The 18,625-nt window shown below is 45.2% G+C and overlaps 1 protein-coding gene across 1 annotated transcript in view; it reads left to right on the forward strand.

The window, feature by feature from the left end:
* LOC143746698 (kelch-like protein 29) overlaps window positions 1–18,625 on the forward strand; it is a 444,346-nt gene that overhangs the window by 409,020 nt on the left and 16,701 nt on the right. The gene's annotated exons all lie outside the window — the stretch shown is intronic.

The following is an 18,625-nucleotide window of genomic DNA, read 5'->3' on the forward strand; positions in this document are numbered from 1 at the left end:
TACACAACCCTGTCTCTTTTTGTTAAATGTCAGTTTTAATGATCAATAATATCCAGTATAAAAGTATAAGTAGCCTAATAGGTAGGCTATAAGCTATACAATGAGAAATAAATCAAACAATTCAGTCAAACATTAGTCAGCTCTCTAATAGGCTGCAAAGTTAAAGTTAAATAGCCTAAATATATAAAGTAATGTAACTTCACTTTGCCCTCAGCCAAAACGATTTGCCATGGAACAAACTATATATTAATATATTTAGCATTGTTTGGTCTTATAAGATAAATAAAAATATGCACTGAAAAGTTATGTAGATGGTTGATTATTTGTCAAGCTAATTAAAATGTTTTCATAGATTAAAATAGCTTTTAAAATACACAAACTGGCAATATTAAAGCGGTTTAAAACATCTCCCCTTAAAACGCTATTGGTCTCGACTATTTAAATAAAGTTAAAGGAATATGAAAATTTCAGTCAGAAGAATTTTTTTCACTTTAATCCCTGTACACATCAGTTTGTTGATTGACATACACTTAATTAATGCTGATGGTGAAGAATTACAGTTGAAACATCTCATAATGTACCTAAAACTGAGTAGTGTATCTCTGAGAAACTTCCCTGAGTTAGGGAACGAGTATTGCGTAGCTATACGCAGTGGGGGGAAAGGGGAAAGCCCGCCAAGGGGGCATGACCTCAGTCTATAATAGTCCCCGAATTCGCCATTATAGCAGGTTTAACGACTGAAGCGACAACTTGCCATGTTACCATAGTGCGGCTGGCTACGCAATACTCGTTCCCTAACTCAGGGAACTGAGGTTACGTGAGTAACCGAGTAGTTCCCTTTCAAACGGTCACTTCGTATTGCGTAGCTATATGCAGTGGGGACGCCATGCAAAACGCCGCACTGAGTAACTGGCTGCCACTGCAACTCAGGACCCCTGAGCATACAGAACAAGCCATAACCGCATAATTATGTATAAATAGACCAGACACCGTCAGGTCTAAAATGGTATACATCAGTTAGAAATAACCCAATATACTACACCAATGAACCCAGACACTGTCGGGGTTATTAGTATACGAACATATAACCAGTCAAGTGGGTTTATATATGAAATTATAACCGGCCAAAGCGGGTTTATATATGTATGGAATATAACTGGCCAAAGCGGGTTTTATATATTTATGGAATATAACCGGCAAAGCGGGTTTTATATATGTCATATAACAGGCCAAAAGCGGGTTTTATATATGTCATATAACCGGCCAAAAGCGGGTTTTATATATGTAAATATAACCAGCAACAGCAGGTTTATGCTTGAAATACAACCGGCCAACAGCGGGTTTTATATATGTGAATGTGATTGTGCACAGTAATATATGACAAGACCGGCCACCGACGGGTCTTAATCATACCGAAAGCACCTTCGCCTGCAGGGAAGGCACTTCCATATTATAAAAACTAAACATAAATGTGGAAGGCGAGGACCAGCCGGCCACATCACAAATATCACTAATGGGAATGCCAGATGTCCAAGCCCATGACGAGGCCATACCTCTGGTCGAATGGGCCTTGATGCCTATAGGGCAAACTTGACCCGCTGCGGTATAAGCCATAGAAATAGCATCCACTATCCATCTAGACAGTCTTTGCTTAGTGACTGGATCCCCCTTGGATCTACCACCAAAGCAGACAAAAAGCTGTTCTGATTGTCTAAAAGACGCAGAACGCTCCAGATAGATTCTCAGCGCTCTGACAGGGCAGAGAAGATTAACCTCTCCATCCTCTGCAGAAGGAGGGAGGGCTGATAACGTCACCACCTGTGCTCTGAACGGTGTTGAGAGCACTTTAGGAACGTAACCATGTCTGGGCTTGAGGATGACTCTGGAGTCATCTGGACCCAACTCCAAACATGCAGGGCTCACAGAGAGCGCCTGCAGATCTCCCACTCCCTTGATAGATGCCAACGCCATAAGGAGAGCGGTCTTCAGCGAAAGGGGTTTTAGATCAACCGATTGGAGCGGTTCGAAAGGCAAACCTTTCAGAGCCCCCAGGACCGCGGAGAGGTCCCAAGACGGCACAGATTGAGGTCTGGAGGGGTTCATTCTCCTAGCACCTTTAAGGAATCTCACGACCAGGTCGTTTCTTCCCAGTCACTGGCCAGCCACCAGAACATGATGTGCTGCTATGGCTGCCACATATACTTTGAGCATGGACGGGGAGCGACCTGCATCCAGCAGCTCCTGTAAGAATGAGAGCACCACAGATATCTCACATGACTCTGGGTCACCCTGATTTTTCGAACACCAGCTGGAAAAACCTGACCATTTCGAAGCATAAAGGCGCCGAGTCGACGGGGCCCTGGCTTCAGATATAGTGCTTAAGACCTTCTCAGTAAGGTCTTTGGGTACCCGTTGAGGGGCCAAACATGGAGGGCCCATAAATCGGGTCTCGGATGCCACAATGTCCCGTTCGCCTGTGTGAGGAGGTCTTTCCTCAGTGGGACAGTCCATGGGATTGTGTCCGATAAATGAACCAGTTCCGGGAACCACGGTCTGGTTTTCCAGAGAGGGGCCACCAGAAGGACTGGGCACCCGCTCTCTCTGACCCGTTTGATGACTTGTGGAATCATCGAGACGAGGGGAAAGGCATAAAGGGGACGGTTGGGCCAGACATGGGCCAGCACGTCCCTGTCCTTCGAGAAGAACAATTTGCAGTGGGTGTTGATTCTCGAGGCGAACAGGTCGACCTCGGCCTCGCCAAACACCTTCCATATCAGACTGACCGTCTGTGGGTTCAGGGACCACTCGTCGAGGGGAGTGTTGCCCCATGAAAGCATATCCGCGCCCACATTCTGGATGCCCGGTATATGCGCTGCTCTCAGAGAGCTTAGGTTGGTTTGTGCCCATAAGAGGAGGTCTCTCGCCATCGCATGCAGGTTTCCTGACCTGATGCCCCCCATGCGATTTATGTAGGCCACCACTGACATATTGTCTGTGCGGACTAAAACGCGGTGACCTCTGAGGTTCGACAGAAATGCCTTCAGGGCCAATCCAACTGCTTTCATCTCCAGACAGTTGATATGTAAGCTCTGCTCCGTGCTCGACCAGAGGCCAGAGGCAGGCATGGGAACAATTTCCAGGAGGAAAGTGGTTCTTACAGATTAGATTAGATTATGTTTATTTATCCTCTCGGAAAATTGTTCTGCCCCTACAGCACGTCAGATACATTTATACAAAGACAATTTTACATGACACAATACAGAGTACACAGAATTTCCCACACCCCAACCACCCCCCTCTCTCATCCCCACCACTCCACTACACGTACACAGCATCAGGACAGAAGACTCAAAGAAACCTGCTTAAAGTGCTATTAGTGCTGTTAAAGTGCTAAATAGTGCTATTTAAAGTGCTGTCCTGCAGGTAACTTCTTGTTCATCAGAGTGATGCTAGTTGGAATGAATGACTTACTGGCTCGATTTGTCTGGAAATAAGGTAGCCTAAACCTTCTCTGTGATGGCAACATCTCATATGCCCGGTGTAAGGGATGTGACGTATCTTTAGTAATAGCTAAACCTTTCTTCAACACCCTTCTTTCACCGGTGGTAGCCATACTGTCTAGTTTGTGCCCCGCGACCCTGCTGGCCAGGTTGACTATCTTGCTCAATCTGTTTTTGTTGGTCACTGACAAAGAGAAATACCATGCAACGCAACACTAAAGTAGCATGCTCTCCACAGATGAGTGATAAAAAAGTAACATCATGTCTCTGTCCACTCTAAACTGTCTCAGTCTCCGCATAAAGTAAAGTCTCTGCAGCCCCTTCTTATATATGGTGTCGGTATTACTATTCCATTGCAACTTATTGTCTATTATTGTGCCTAAGTACTTGTGCTCTGCCACAATTGCCACCTCCTCTCCGTCTATAAACAAGCACTGGTGTGGCTGGCTCCCAGTTCTATAATCTATTATTATTTCCTTTGTTTTCTTTATATTTAGAAGAAGACAGCTGGACCTGCACCAGTCTACGAATGAATTCACCCAGGCCCTATAGTTGGTCTCATCACGGTTCTGTATTAACCCCACTATTGCAGTGTCATCAGCAAATTTTATTGTGAGATGCTCAGATGTGTTACTTCTGCACTCGTTGGTGTAAAGAGTGAACAATACTGGTGAGATGACACTGCCTTGTGGGGATCCTGTGTTGGTCATAATCTGAGAGGACACAACTTCATTTACCCTAACACACTGTGTTCTCTCCGTCAGAAAGGACTCAACCCACCTGATTATATTAGGATTTACCCCTAACTGCCCCAGCCTCTCCATCATAATGTGAGGCCTGATGGTATTAAAGGCAGAGGAGAAATCTATAAAGAGAACTCGGGCATATCGTTTGGGCTTATCCAGATGGCAATAGATATTATGGAGCATATACAGAAGTGCATCATCTGTGCTGCGCTTATTCCTATAGGCAAACTGTAAAGGGTCGAGATTACATTGCACATCATTTAAAATATGTCTCAGAACAATTTTTTCTAGGCTCTTCATCATGATTGATATAAGGGCGACTGGACGATAATCATTTAAAACAGCTGGTCTTGCTACCTTAGGTACTGGTACAATGAGCGAGGACTTCCAGGCTTTAGGAATGTAGTGTGTGTCTAATGACTCTTGAAAAAGCTGGCAGAAGATTAAGCTAAGTTGTTCACTACACTTCTGCAGAACCCTACCACTTATTTGGTCAGGGCCTGGAGCTTTTTTAGGATCAATTTTGTTGAAAACTCTACGTACCTCATCTGCTGTAATAATCGGGGGATTGCCAAACTGTAACTGCTGTCTAATGGTATCACGCTCCAAGAGAAAGTCTGATGTTTCGAATCGTGCATAAAAAACATTCAGATCATCTGCAAATGCTTGATCATCTCCATTTGTATCTATGTGCCTTTTCTTCTCTGCCTTCCCTATCATTGTATACATTCCTTGCCATACATGTTTCAGATTATTCCCCCTCATTTTCGCCTCAATCTGTAGTTTATATTTCTGTTTACAACTATATGTTATCTGTCTAATCTCTTTCTGAATTGCTTTCATTTTTTGCCTGTCTCCCTGTTCAAAAGCTATCCTTTTCCTTTGTAGTGCAACCTTTAATTCTTTGTTTACCCAAGGTTTGTCATTTGGAAAAACTCTGAAAGTTTTTTCTGGGATTATACAGTCCACACAGAAACGAATATAATCAGTCACCACTGAAGTCAACTCTTCCAAGTTCTTACAAGTGTTCGTGAAAATGTCCCACACAGTACATTCAAAACAGCCTCTAAGGCATTCAACAGACTCATCAGTCCACTGTTTGACTGTCTTTATCTCGGTTTGCTGGTTTTGAGTTTTTGTTTATACTGCGGGACGAGCTGGATTGCGTTGTGATCTGAATCTCCAAGGGGTGGTTTTGCATAGCCCTTATAAGCGTCTTTAATGTTCCCAAAGCATAGATCGAGTGTCTTTTCCCTCCTTGTCGGGCACTTGACATATTGATAATAGTTGGGCGTCCAACCTGGGTTGGGGAGTGCTGCACGAGGGGTGCAGCACTCCCCAACCCAGGTTGGATGTATCTGTAAGAACACCTTTCCTCCTGGAAATTGTTCCCCTTGTCACCCCCTCGTGGTACCAGTTCTGACCCCGCCAGGGAATCAGGGTTCCTAGACAACCGTGATTTACCATAACGCGCAAGTTGCCTGACTGCCATGCGTGAGTTGGCACACAACGTTTCAGCCAATGCTGCAGTGGGCACATGCGCAGTAATCCCAAGCGGAGTACTGGCGATGCTGCTGCCATGAGACCAAGCAGTTTCTGAAATTTCTTCAGTGGCGCTTGCTCGCGCGCTCTGAAAGTGCCTGCAAGCGCTCGCACTGAGAGCGCGTGCTCTGGTGTGAGTCGCGCTGTCATAGCTCTGGAGTCTAAAACTGTGCCCAGAAAGATCACGCTCTGGCTGGGGGTTAGTTTGCTTCTTGAAACATTGATTGTGAAACCCAGGCATTTTAGATGGCCGAGAATCAAATCCCTGTGAGCTAATAGCTCGATTCTCGACTGTGCCAGCACCAGCCAGTCGAGTCGTCGAGATAATTTAACACACGCACTCCCTGATGTATCAGAGGAGAAAGCGCTGCGTCCACACACTTCGTGAATGTACGGGGTGCCAACGATAGACCGAACGGCAGAACGGTGTATTGATAAGCCTGGCCCTCGAAGGCGAATCTCAAGAATGGCCTGTGACGAGGGTTTATTTGAATGTGAAAGTAAGCGTCTTTCAGATCCATTGTGACAAACCAATCCCCCGTGCGCACTTGCGCGAGGATATGTTTGATAGTTAACATTTTGAACGACTGTCTCATGAGAGCTTTGTTCAAATGTCTCAAATCTAGAATGGGTCTGAGACTGCCGTCTTTTTTCGGAATCAGAAAATAGCGGCTGTAAAAACCCATTTGTTTTAGCGCAGGGGGGACTAATTCTATCGCCCCTTTTGCTAATAGATTCTGTACTTCGGTGCTAAGCACGTGAACCACGTTGCTTCTCACCGAAGTCTTGAGAACCGCCTGAAATGTTGGGGGTCTGCGAGCGAATTGGAGCGGGTAACCTCGCTTTATAGTGTTTATGACCCCACTCGACACACCAGGGATAGCTTGCCAGGTTAGAACCCGTGTGGCTAGGGCTTGACACACAGATTGGGGCTGGTCGCCTAATGTAGGGGGACCTGATACCCTTATATTGTGATTTGTGCATACATTGAGTATTGGACTGACTGTACAAGCATTTGCGTGTGGGGAAGTCAGTGTTACAACAGGGGAGGGGCCGCCTAGTGAAGGGGGACCTGATACCCTTATATTGTGATTTGGCCACACATTGAGTATTGGACTGACTGTACAACCATTTGCGTGTGGGGAAGTCAGTATTACAATGGGGGAGGGGCCGCCTGATGAAGGGGACCGTGAACCCACGTGTTGTGTTTGTGAAACATACTCTTTTTTTCTTTTTTTTCTTTATTTTTTCTTTATATGGGTCGCCGTGAAAACGGTGTTTGTTTGCAAGAACGCGCTTACTGTTGCGGGCCTGTTTGCAGTAATAAAATCCCCAGCCGCCTGAACTGAACAAGTGGCTGTGTCAAGTTTTGTTGGCTTCTTTTAGGGTGGTCCGGCGAGTGTGGGACCCGTGCCCTCTCTCTTTCCCCTGCATGCTAGGACGACTTTGGCGCGGCGCTTGGTCTGGGGCCTTGGCGTCGGGGAAGCGGGAAGCGCTTGGTTGCTCTCGGCTGGCGCTGGGCATCAGCCGCAGGGCGGGGCTGAGAGGCCTGTTTCGCGGGCTTTTATTGGCCGAGGCTTCGACGGGGCTGGCTTGTGAGCACTCGACGCCGAGCTATAGCGTTTAGGCAGGAAGTGACGCATGGCCTGGGACGCTTTCTGTGCCTCGGTGTATCTCTCCGAGAACCCCTTCACCGCCGGGCTGAAGAGGCCGGTGCTGGATACTGGGGCGTCGAGGAACTTCGTTCTCTCCGCGTCCTTAATGTCAGTGAGGGTAAGCCAGATGTGGTGCTCGAGCACGACCAAACTCGCCATATTCCTCCCGATAGCCTGCGCTGTGGCATTGGTAGCTCTCAAGGACAGGTCCGTGGCGCTTCGAAGGTCCCGAAAGGCCTCAGGGTCCGGGCCAGCCTGGTCCATAGACCGGAGGAGTTTGGCCTGGTACACCTGCAGCACGGCCATCATGTGCAGGGCCGATGCAGCCTCACCGGAGGCGGAATACGCGCGTCCAGCGAGGGCTGAAGTGCTAGGGCACGGCTTGTTGGGATCAACAGCTCTAGTTCGCCAGCTAGCAGCTGTGTTCGGGCAGACATGAGCGGCCAACGCCTCTTCGAGGGGCGGCAACAACTCATAGCCTTTTTCCGCTGCTCCGTCAACGGAGGAGAGCGTCGCGAAAACTGCGGGGCCTCATGTAGAATAAGGAGTGCGCCAGGCCTTGGTAAGCTCCTTGTGTACTTCGGGAAAAAAAGGCGCTGGCTTGTGACGAGGGGCCTGTTGGTGCCCTGGCAGAAACCAGCCATCCAGCCGACTTCAAGGGGGTTCAGCGGGTACGGCCCACTCGAGCTCGAGGTCCGATACTGCCTGGATCCGAAGCATTTCCGCGTCGGAGTTAGTCCTGGTAGCTGAGGCATTGGGTGTCGGCTGGGAAGCCATGACGGGGTCGAAAGAGCCCGGCCATTCTTCCTCAGACGCGGCGATAGACAAGCTGTCGTCGTGCTCGCTAGGCCCACCGAAGGAGACAAGGCCGACCACGTAGGGGGCTGATCTCCCTCGAACAGGACCGGAGATGAACGAGCTGGAGAGAGTGAGGCACGCGGGGACGTGGCCGGCGTGCGTTCACTAACATCCATGCTCTCCGGTTGCCGTTGGCTGCGGCGCTTCATCTTCCTCGGCTGAAGTAGGGCCGGAGAAGGAAGCGCGGGAAAGGCGGCGTCACCGTCATGGGAGAGGGCTAGCCGAGTTCGCAGCACAGAGATTGGCATGCTCTCGAAGGCCGCACATCCGCCGGCAGACAGTGCATTCTCCACGTGGTGAAGTCCCAGGCATGGAATGCAGCTAGCTTGTTCGTCCGCCTCGTGCAGCTTGCATCCGCACGTGGTGCAGATCTTGACACAAGGCATTTGAAACAACGCTCGTACAGATAAAACACACAGAATACAATGAGTAATGAAAAGGATATCGCCGGATAGCCACAGGAGAGACGGCGTCAGGTGAAATGTGTCGTCTGCTGAACTGTAGCTCGCTCAGGCTGAAGGCTTGTTCGACGGCGAAGGCTCAATAAATGGTCAGAGACATGAAGTTTGTCGCTGAAGGAGTAAAATATGCTATAATGGCGAATTCAGGGACTATTATAGACCGAGGTCACACCCCCTTGGCGGGCGCCCGCGCCATTGGATGTCACTGCGTTTAGCTACGCAATACCAATTGACCGTTTGAAAGGGAACTAGTTCTTCGAATGTTTCATCTTCAGACTCGCGCTCAGATTGATAGGGTAAAATCGACGTCTTCGTTTGTTACTGTCTTTAGTTTACAGTGTACAATCGCTAAGCTGTAGAAACCCTCCGGATGGAGCTGAAGTTATGGTAATGGGTGTTTTTGTTTCCGACATGCGCTGTACGCGGAATCACAAGAGACTGAGCTGTCTGGCCAATCAGAGCAGAGCATGCTCTCGGAAAGGAGGGATTTAGAGAGACTGATTCATCAGACGAGTCGTTTGAGAATCAATGAAAAATGTGGTGATGTGCAATGTATGTTATGAGAAAATTAAAATGAGAAAAGTTTTTTGACCTTTGATGCATGTAAACCTGTTGTAGGAGTATTCAAAAAAGAAATTAAGAAAATTTTAAATTTTAAATTTTCACACGCTACTACAAACAAAAGGCTCCTAAAGACAAACAAGCTAATTACATAAATTGCAGGTGCCCTCTTATCCTCACAGAAGCATCGGTAAAGACTTCATTACCTGTCGTCTGAAAGTTGTCGTGTTTACACACGTTCTTCAGACCAGTCACGCTGATGACGTTCCCCATAATGTCAATCCAAGACGCAATGTCTCGTTCCCCTTCTCAGGGGATTACAGTCATAACATAAGATGTTTTTACTTGTTTTTTTATCAAATAAATTCAGCCTTGGTGAGCATGAGAGACTTCTTTCAAAAACCATTAAAAAATCTTACCAACTGTACCCATTTTTGAATGGAATAAATACAAATAAAAATGTGCAGGAATATATTTTTACAGAAACAATGTAAAAATACATGAACCCATAAAAAAAATTTACAATCTTGGTTTAGAAAATGTTCAAGCATCAAACTATCCCATTGTACAGGTCCCACATCAGATACATTTCATTTCATGTTAAAAGTTTTTAGTTAGACAGTGTTGAAAATATGAGAATAACTTCATGGAATTTCAGTAGAAGTTGACTTCATTAGTATATGGCATTTTAGACACTCTCCAGAGATATTGAGGTTGTGGGTAGGGGGACGCTTAAGGGGAAACAAACTTTTTTTTCAACCTGTAACTCTGTGGCAAATGCAGCCCTGAGGGACACACAGTGGGTGCAGGACTGAGGCGTTTCACTATAGCTGGAAAGCAAGCATTTCCCCATTAGTGCAGAAATAAGTGTGGATTTAAACACTGCCATAAAACAAGCTTTATCTCCCATTTTTAGTCAGTAAAATAAGTTATTTGGGATATCCACCTGACTGCTGCATGAAATATCTTTCTCAGAGACAATAAGACGACACTTGACGTTTAATATACGCCTAAAAGTTCAAATTAAAATGAGTTTAAAAGTCTTAAAATGTGAATTTGTTCAAATTTAAGATCATAAAAAGTCTTAAATATCTTAAATGAAATAAAATAAATCTTAATAATGTTTTTAATGTTTTAGTTATTATAATAATAATATTCAAAAGAATATGATTGAAATAAACATGAGCACAAAGTAAAAACGTTGTGCTGTTGTGCGTTCTACATTGTCGACATTTCAGAGCAGTTTGCAGTTCGTAACTTTTTGCCAAGTGATTGTTTATTGATCTACTGTTGATTAATCCTGTTTATTGTATGGTGTTTCTATTGTAGTATCTTGTAAATAGTTGTAAGAGTGCATATTTAATCTCCCTCATATGTTAGAATGAGCAGCTGGAAGTGGTATAGTGCTGACAATTAAAAAAAAAAAGTCTGTGTACTTTGAGCTTGTTTGCTTGTTTAAGTGCTATGACCCCTCTCAGTTTAATGCAGTCCATTTTTTAATAAATAAAAATAGAATGGAAGAGAAAGTGTTAGTATTACTGGATCAAGTGCTGCCGAAAAAGATGTGTCTTCAGCAGTTTCTTGAATGTGGCTACGGACTCAGCAGCTCTGGTTGAGTTAGGCAGATCTTTCCACCAGCAGGGAACAGTCATGGTGAGTAGTCATCCCCAGTAGCTAGATGTTGGGTCTTAGACGCCACACCCCTCCATGACACCCTAAAGGACCTACATGAGAGGTAAGACTTGAACCATTGGAGTGCGGTTCCCGAGATGCCCTTCATCTTTAGGATTGACAGAAGGGTCTGGTGGTTAACTGTGTCAAAGTTTCCAGCAGGATGAGAACTGAGGATTTGAAAGTTGCTCTTGCCAGTCTCAGAGCTTCAATTACTGAGAGCAGGGCAGTCTCAGTTGAGTGTCCTCTTTTGAAACGAGACTGATTGTTGTCCAAGAGGTTGTTCTGTGTAAGAAAGTAAGAGATCTGGTTGAAGAAAACTGGTTCAAGTGATTTCGCGACGAATGGAAGAAGGGATACCGGTGTGTAATTTTCCAGATGTGCTGGATTTATAGTTGCTTTCTTAAGCAGTGGGGTTACCCGAGCCTGCGTAAAAGCTGTGGGAAAGGTACCAGTGTGAAGAGAGGTGTTTATGATGTGCGTGAGTGTGGGTACAACTGAGGAAGAAATGGCTTGAAGTAGATCAGTGGGAATAGGATCAAGCGGACATGTGGTAGGGTGATTGGAAAGGAAGAGTTTAGAGACTTCTGCCTCTGAAAGTAGAGAGAAGGAGGGTAGAATGTGTGCATTTTTTGGTAAAAAGTGTGTGTCAGTTTGTGGATTGGTAAATTGGCCACTGATGGTGGTTGTTTTATCTATGAAGAATGTGGCAAAATTGTCAGCTGTTAGGGTTGATGAAGGAGGAGGAGGGTTGAGAAGAGAGGAGAAGGTTTTGAAAAGCATGCGAGAGTCAGGAGAATTTATAATTTTGTTGTGATAGTTTGTCATTTTAGCAGTAGAGATATTAGCAGAGAAGGAAGAGAGGAGGGATTGATAAAGACCCAGGTCTATAGGATCTTTCGATTTGCGCCACTTCCTCTCTGCACCCCTGAGTTTAGAACGATGTTCGCAGAGAATATCAGATAACCAGGGGGCAGAGGGTGTGGCGCGGGTTGGCCTGGAGGAAAGGGGGCAGAAGTTGTCCTAGGCGGATGTTAAAGTGGAGAAAAGAGTATCAGTTTTACTGTTAGTATCTAGTGTTGAGAGCTGATCAGGTGGAGGAAGTGTGGATGAGACCAAAGAGAATGGAATCTACGCTAACTTTCACCCTCTTGCCCAGAGTGTGTGTTGTGTTGTGAGGCAGGTTGAGGTTGAGAGTGAGGAGGAAGTGATCTGAGGTATGCAGCGGAGTGACAAGTGTATTGTTAGTGGAGCAGTAGCGCGTTTAAATAAGGTCCAATTGGTTTCCTGATTTGTGAGTAGCCACAGTACATACTCGTTTGAGGTCGAATGAGGTAAGCAGGGTGTGAAAATCAGCAGCCTGAGGTTTTCCTCGGTGGATGGTGAAGTCTCCAAGAATTATGAGAGGAGTACCATCTTCAGGGAAGGATGAGAGTTCCACATCAAGCTCCTCCAAGAAACTGCCAAGTTGACCTGGGGGACGATATACAACTACACAATGGATTTTAATAGGACTAGTGATGGTAATTGAATGTGATTCAAATGAGCTGTTGTCACACAGATGTGGTAAAGGATCAAATTTCCAGTCATTTGAGATGTACAGTAATTTGTTGTTCTTTAAACAAATTGTTGTATCTGCAAACTGCAGTATCGGTTGTCCAGTATAAATTTCAGTGTCAGCATACCTATAGCTAGATTTGTAAAGCCTGTGCTATATTTGTCTTGCCGCATGCATCAGATAGTTCATGAATAATCAAGGTCCCTTTAAGGGACATTTATTTTCTAGTCATGTGCGTACAGCTTGTGTCTGCTTGTATTGGGTTAATCTGAAATATCTAAAAGTCTATGTTTTGGGCAGCTAATGGGCACGTGTGTTCTTTAAAACAATGCAACCCAGCAGCAACAAATCAACCAGAAGTCGTTTGTTTTTAATGAGATTGTCAGTGTGAACGGAGCTTTACTGTATATTGTCAAGTCAAGTCACGTTTATTTATATAGCACTTTTTACAATACAGATTGTTTCAAAGCAGATTTACAGAGATAACAGGAAAATAATGCAAAAATGTTTGTTTCCAAAACAAAATAGCGGCACAGTCCATCTTAAGTAAGTTCAGTGATGTTTCATTTTTGTTTAAAAAAAGTATTTAATTTAGTTCATTTTTATATATTTAGTTCATTATATATATATATATATATATATATATATATATATATATATATATATATATATATATATATGTATATATATGTATATATATGTATATATGTGTGTGTGTGTGTGTGTGTATATATATATATATATATATATATATATATATATATATATATATATATATATATATATATATATATATATATATTTATGTGTATATGTGTGTGTATATATAGCCACTCTGGAGTAAACCGTGTCATCGTCCAGCTCCGTTCAGTTCTTGTATAATAATGTCAATGCAGGCAGATCAATATTATTGTTGAATATTAAATTAAATGTTAAATTTAATCTCTCCAACTAAGCAAGCCAAGCCAATGACAACAAAGGTGGAAAAAGGCGACAGTGGCAAGGAACCAAAACTCCATCAGGTGGCAGAATGGAGAAAAAAACCATGGAAGAACCCAGGCTCAGTCGGGGGACAGTTCTCCTTTGGGCAATAAACGAACAGTGAATGATTGTGATTCAGGCAGCATTATAGGTCAGAAGTCAGATTGGTTTGGAACAATCAAAATATTATCCAGTTCCATTTGGTTGAAGATCGGAGTCACACCAGCATGGGACGAGTTGTTGAGGATCAGTGCAGATGGCTGTCATGTCGATGAGGCCTTCACAGGGGACAGTCTAGTTGACACAATCTCTGCTGCCACTTCAGGGATGCGTTGTGGTCGTGTCTAGGCACAGTTCCTCCATCTGGTCTAGATACGGCCCGGATCTGGCTGACTACATCATGCGTTTTGGTCGTGTCTACGCACGTGTCTATGACTAATCTGTGTTCCACATGGGCACATAACCAATCTGTGGGAGGCAGAATTCTTGCTGGTTGGTAGGGGATCAAATACTTATTTCACTCACTGAAATGCAAATCAATTTATAACCTTTACATAATCTGTTTTTCTGGGTTTTTGGTTAATATTCTGTCTCTTTCCGTTCAAATAAAACTACCATAAAAAGTATAGACCCTTCATTTCTTTGTAAGTGGGTGAATTTACAAAATCAGCAGGGGATCAAATAATTATTTCCCACACTGTATATATTTTATTTTTAATTTACAGTCACTGATATAACCTTGTTGAATATGTGCCTGTTTTTTAAAGGCAAAGTATCTGAGATGCATGATTTATTTTGAGATTGCTTGGATTTATTCTGCATGGCATACGGTATTCATTGAATTTGTGCATTTTTTTTCAAAGTCTCAAATTGAAGTTATAAACTCTGAGGATAACCTGGTCTGTGTGAGGTAAAAGCATGCAGATAAATTCTGTTTACCAATGTAATTATCTAGTCCGGTGTAATGTTTCACTAGGTTCATTAGAAGTTCTTCAATGCGACTCCTGCAACTTTATTGCAAGTCTTATTACATATCGTGCTTAGTGTGAAAATCTTTGAAAAAAATTATTCCATTACACACTTAAGCATGTTTTGTCATGTTGAGAGAGAGAGAGAGAACCCAAACGCAAAGGCAGATCAAATGTCTCTTTTAATAACTCAGGGGAGCCGCTTGGCAATAATCAGAAAACAGGAGCCGACAGGCAAAAACAGTTCAAACAGAAAGATGAGTTGAAGGACAACTAAGGAGCGTCTGCACACAAGTCTCAGGAAATCCGCTGGAGGATGCAGCGAAGAGTCCGGGTTGCTGATGGGCAGCGTTAGACCTTAGTCGGACCCGACAGCCAGAGACAGGGCAAGCAGATGATGGTCAGGTAACAAATCAGGAGACGGCACATACCACAGTAGAAACTTCTGTAAATACTCCGACAGGGAACAAAGGAAAAGAGGGAGAAGAAATAGGGCGAGAAATCAGAAGGAAGAGAGAACAGGTGTGAGTGATTAATGAGATGAGATGAAGAGCAGCTGAGCGAGGAGAGAGAAAAGGGAAAAGATGTAAAGAGGGAAAAAACCCAGGAGAGGGCGTAAGAGAGAAAGAAAAGGGAAGGAGCTCGACTCATGACAGTACCCCCCCGCCTCAAGGAGCGCCCCCTGGCGCTCCCAAGGAAGAGGACTGGCGAGAACGGTAGAAGTCATCAATCAGCGAGCGGTCCAGGATGTTATGCCGGGACCCAGTTCTCTCCTCAGGACCGAAACCCTCCCAATCGACCAGAAACTGGTGACCACAGCCATGGGGACGCACATCCAGTAACTTGCGGACTCTGTAAGTGGGGGAATCAACGATGCAGACAGGGTTGGTGACAGGACAGGACGAAGAACGAGCAACGGCTTTAATGCATGAAATATGAAGGCCCCGATAAGTCGACAAAACTCCTTCCAAAAAAGGGAGGAGATTTGTGGACCCCTAGCAGAGACAATGTCAGAAGGCAGACCGTGAATCTTGAATACTTTGTCAATGACAATTTGGGCTGTCTCCTTGGCGGAGGGCAGCTTAGGGAGAGGAATGAAATGAGCGGATTTGGAAAAGCGGTCGACTACCGTGAGTATTACCGTGTTCCCCTCAGACCGAGGAAGACCTGTAATGAAGTCCAGAGCGAGATGAGACCATGGTCTAGACGGAAGAGGAAGGGGTCGCAGCAAACCTGCAGGAGGCGTTTTGCTAGACTTGGTCTGTGCGCAGACAGAACAAGACGCAACAAAACGACAAATGTCACGCTCACGAGTTGGACACCAGAACTTTTGACGAATAGATGCGATGGTTCCCCTAACACCAGGATGGGAAAATAATTTAGAAGAATGCCCCCATTGAAGGACAGCGCGACGAGCGACTGGTGGGACAAATAAAAGACCCCTAGGACAAAGGCGAGGAGTGACAGTGTGGGAAAGAGCGCGTTTAACGATTCGTTCTATTCCCCAGACAGCCGAACCAATAACTATGGCAGGAGGGAGAATAACCTCCTGGGTGGGAACGGCTTCTGGAGAGGAGAACTGTCACGAAAGGGCGTCTGGTTTGAGGTTCTTGGAACCAGGACGATATCATACAACGTTATAATTGCGCTCGGCGGGAGACAAGTGATGGGAAAAATAGGCGCAAGGATGGGCCCTCTCATCGGACGCTAAACGTTGGGAGAGAATGGCTCCCACGCCCACCTCGGATGCTTCGACCTCGACAATAAACTGTCTGGTGGTGTCAGGAGAAACAAGAATAGGAGCGGTAGAAAACAAGGACTTGAGCCGATCGAAGGCGATTTGCGCAGAATTTGACCAAGAGAAAGGAGATTTGGCAGACGTGAGAGCAGAGAGCGGAGCGGCGACCTGACTAAAATTCCGAACAAAACGACGATAAAAATTAGCGAACCCCAGGAAACGCTGGAACGTGACTCGGGAATCGGGAACAGGCCTTTCCGTGACGGCGCGAACCTTGGAGGGTCCATAGCAATCCCCTCGGAGGAGATGACCGAACCAAGGAACGTGACGGACGTAGCGTGAAATAGGCACTTCTCTGCCTTGACAAATAAAAGATTTTCAAGAAGACGCTGGAGAACCTGACGGACGTGTTGAGTATGTATCTGGAGAGAGGGGGAAAAAAATTAAATGTCGTCGAGGTAAACGAAAACAAAGATGTTTAACATGTCTCTAAGGACATCATTGACCAGAGCCTGAAACACGGCAGGAGCGTTGACCAGCCCGAAAGGAAGAACACGATATTCAAAGTGCCCCAACGGAGTATTGAAAGCTGTATTCCACTCATCCCCCTCCTTAATACAGACGAGATGGTAGGCATTTCGTAGATCTAGCTTTGTGAAGATCTTAGCCCCCTGCAGGATCTCGAAGGCGGATGACATCAGCGGCAAGGGATAACGGTTTTTGACCGTGATGTCATTCAACCCACGATAATCGATGCAGGGACGCAACGTACCATCCTTCTTCTTAACAAAGAAAAAACCGGCCTCAGCAGGAGAGGATGAGGGAATAATGGTACCAGCTTCGAGCGAATCAGATAAATATTTCTCAAGGGCTTCACGTTCGGGCGCCGACAAGGAATATAATCTTCCCCGGGGAGGAGATGTCCCCGGAAGAAGATTAATGCCGCAGTCATAAGGACGATGGGGAGGAAGAGAAGTGGCCCGGGAACGACTGAAAACCGCCCGCAGATCATGGTACTCCTCCGGGACTCCGTACAAATCACCGGGCTCCTCCTGTAAATCAGAAACAGAAGAAACAATTTATCTGAGGATTATGTTTGACAAGCCAAGAATGGCCCAAAACAATAGAGGTAAAAGGAGAGTGAAAAATTAAAAAAGAAAGATTCTCACGATAATTACCCGAGACAGTGAGACTCACCGGAACCGTGGAATGGCGTACCCTGGCGAGAACACTGCCATCGTGAGTGTAAACAGGGGTGGAAACCTTTAAATCAATAAGGGGAATCCCCTGAGTTGACTGCAAGGAAAAGACACACTGTGTCAGGAATGAACGGCACTCGGCCGGCTCACCAGCGTAACAGGGCGGATTGTTGATTCGAGGCTCCGGTGAAACGTGGGACCTGGCTAGGGGCGCTTCAGCGCGAAGATTCAACATCTGTTGAGTTAAGTCGGCCACCTGGGCAGCGAGAGTCTCCACAGCATGACGAGAAGCAGCGAGCTCGTTCTCGTGACGGCCCAGCAAGTTCTCCTGAAGCTCGAGGGCGGACTGAAAATGACTCTCATTTGCTGGGTGCATGAACTGGTCGGAGTATTCTGTCATGTTGAGAGAGACAGAGAACCCAAACGCAAAGGCAGATCAAATGTCTCTTTTAATAACTGCCGCTTGGCAATAATCAGAAAACAGGAGCCGACAGGCAAAAATAGTTCAAACAGAAAGATGAGTTGAAGGACAACTGAGGAGCGTCTGCACACAAGGCTCAGGAAATCCCCTGGAGGATGCAGCGAAGAGTCCGGGTTGCTGATGGGCAGCGTTAGACCTTAGTCGGAACTGACAGCCAGAGACAGGGCAAGCAGATGATGGTCAGGTAACAAATCAGGAGACGGCACATACCACAGTAGACACGACAGGACTAGAGAACGACAGAGAAACATCAGGTACGTAACAAACTTCTGTAAATACTATGACAGGGAACAAAGGAAAAGAGGGAGAAGTAAAAGGGCGAGAAATCAGAAGGAAGAGAGAACAGGTGTGAGCGATTAATGAGATGAGATGAAGAGCAGCTGAGCGAGGAGAGAGAAAAGGGAAAAGATGTAAAGAGGGAAAAAACCCAGGAGAGGGCGAAAGAGAAAGAAAAGGGAAGGAGCCCGACTCATGACAGTTTTAATAAAGTTTGCCCAGGTTTAGTTATTGCATTTTTATTCAAAACTAATCTTAAACATTTTATATAGATTTTTTTTATATGTAGTTATATTGATTTTTTCCTTGTATCGTTCTTTTGTGCACTGCGTTATTGTGTTGTTTTTTATCTTGTTTCTGCTATGAAAATAGCATAGAAACAAACAAAAAGTAATAATTTGCAGATTATTTTTCATGTTGTAGCTCTCAG

This window comes from Siphateles boraxobius, unplaced genomic scaffold (genome assembly GCF_051911475.1).
Source record: "Siphateles boraxobius isolate OS27281-9 unplaced genomic scaffold, OSU_SipBor_1 22, whole genome shotgun sequence".
Classification (NCBI taxonomy): Eukaryota; Metazoa; Chordata; class Actinopteri; order Cypriniformes; family Leuciscidae; genus Siphateles; species Siphateles boraxobius.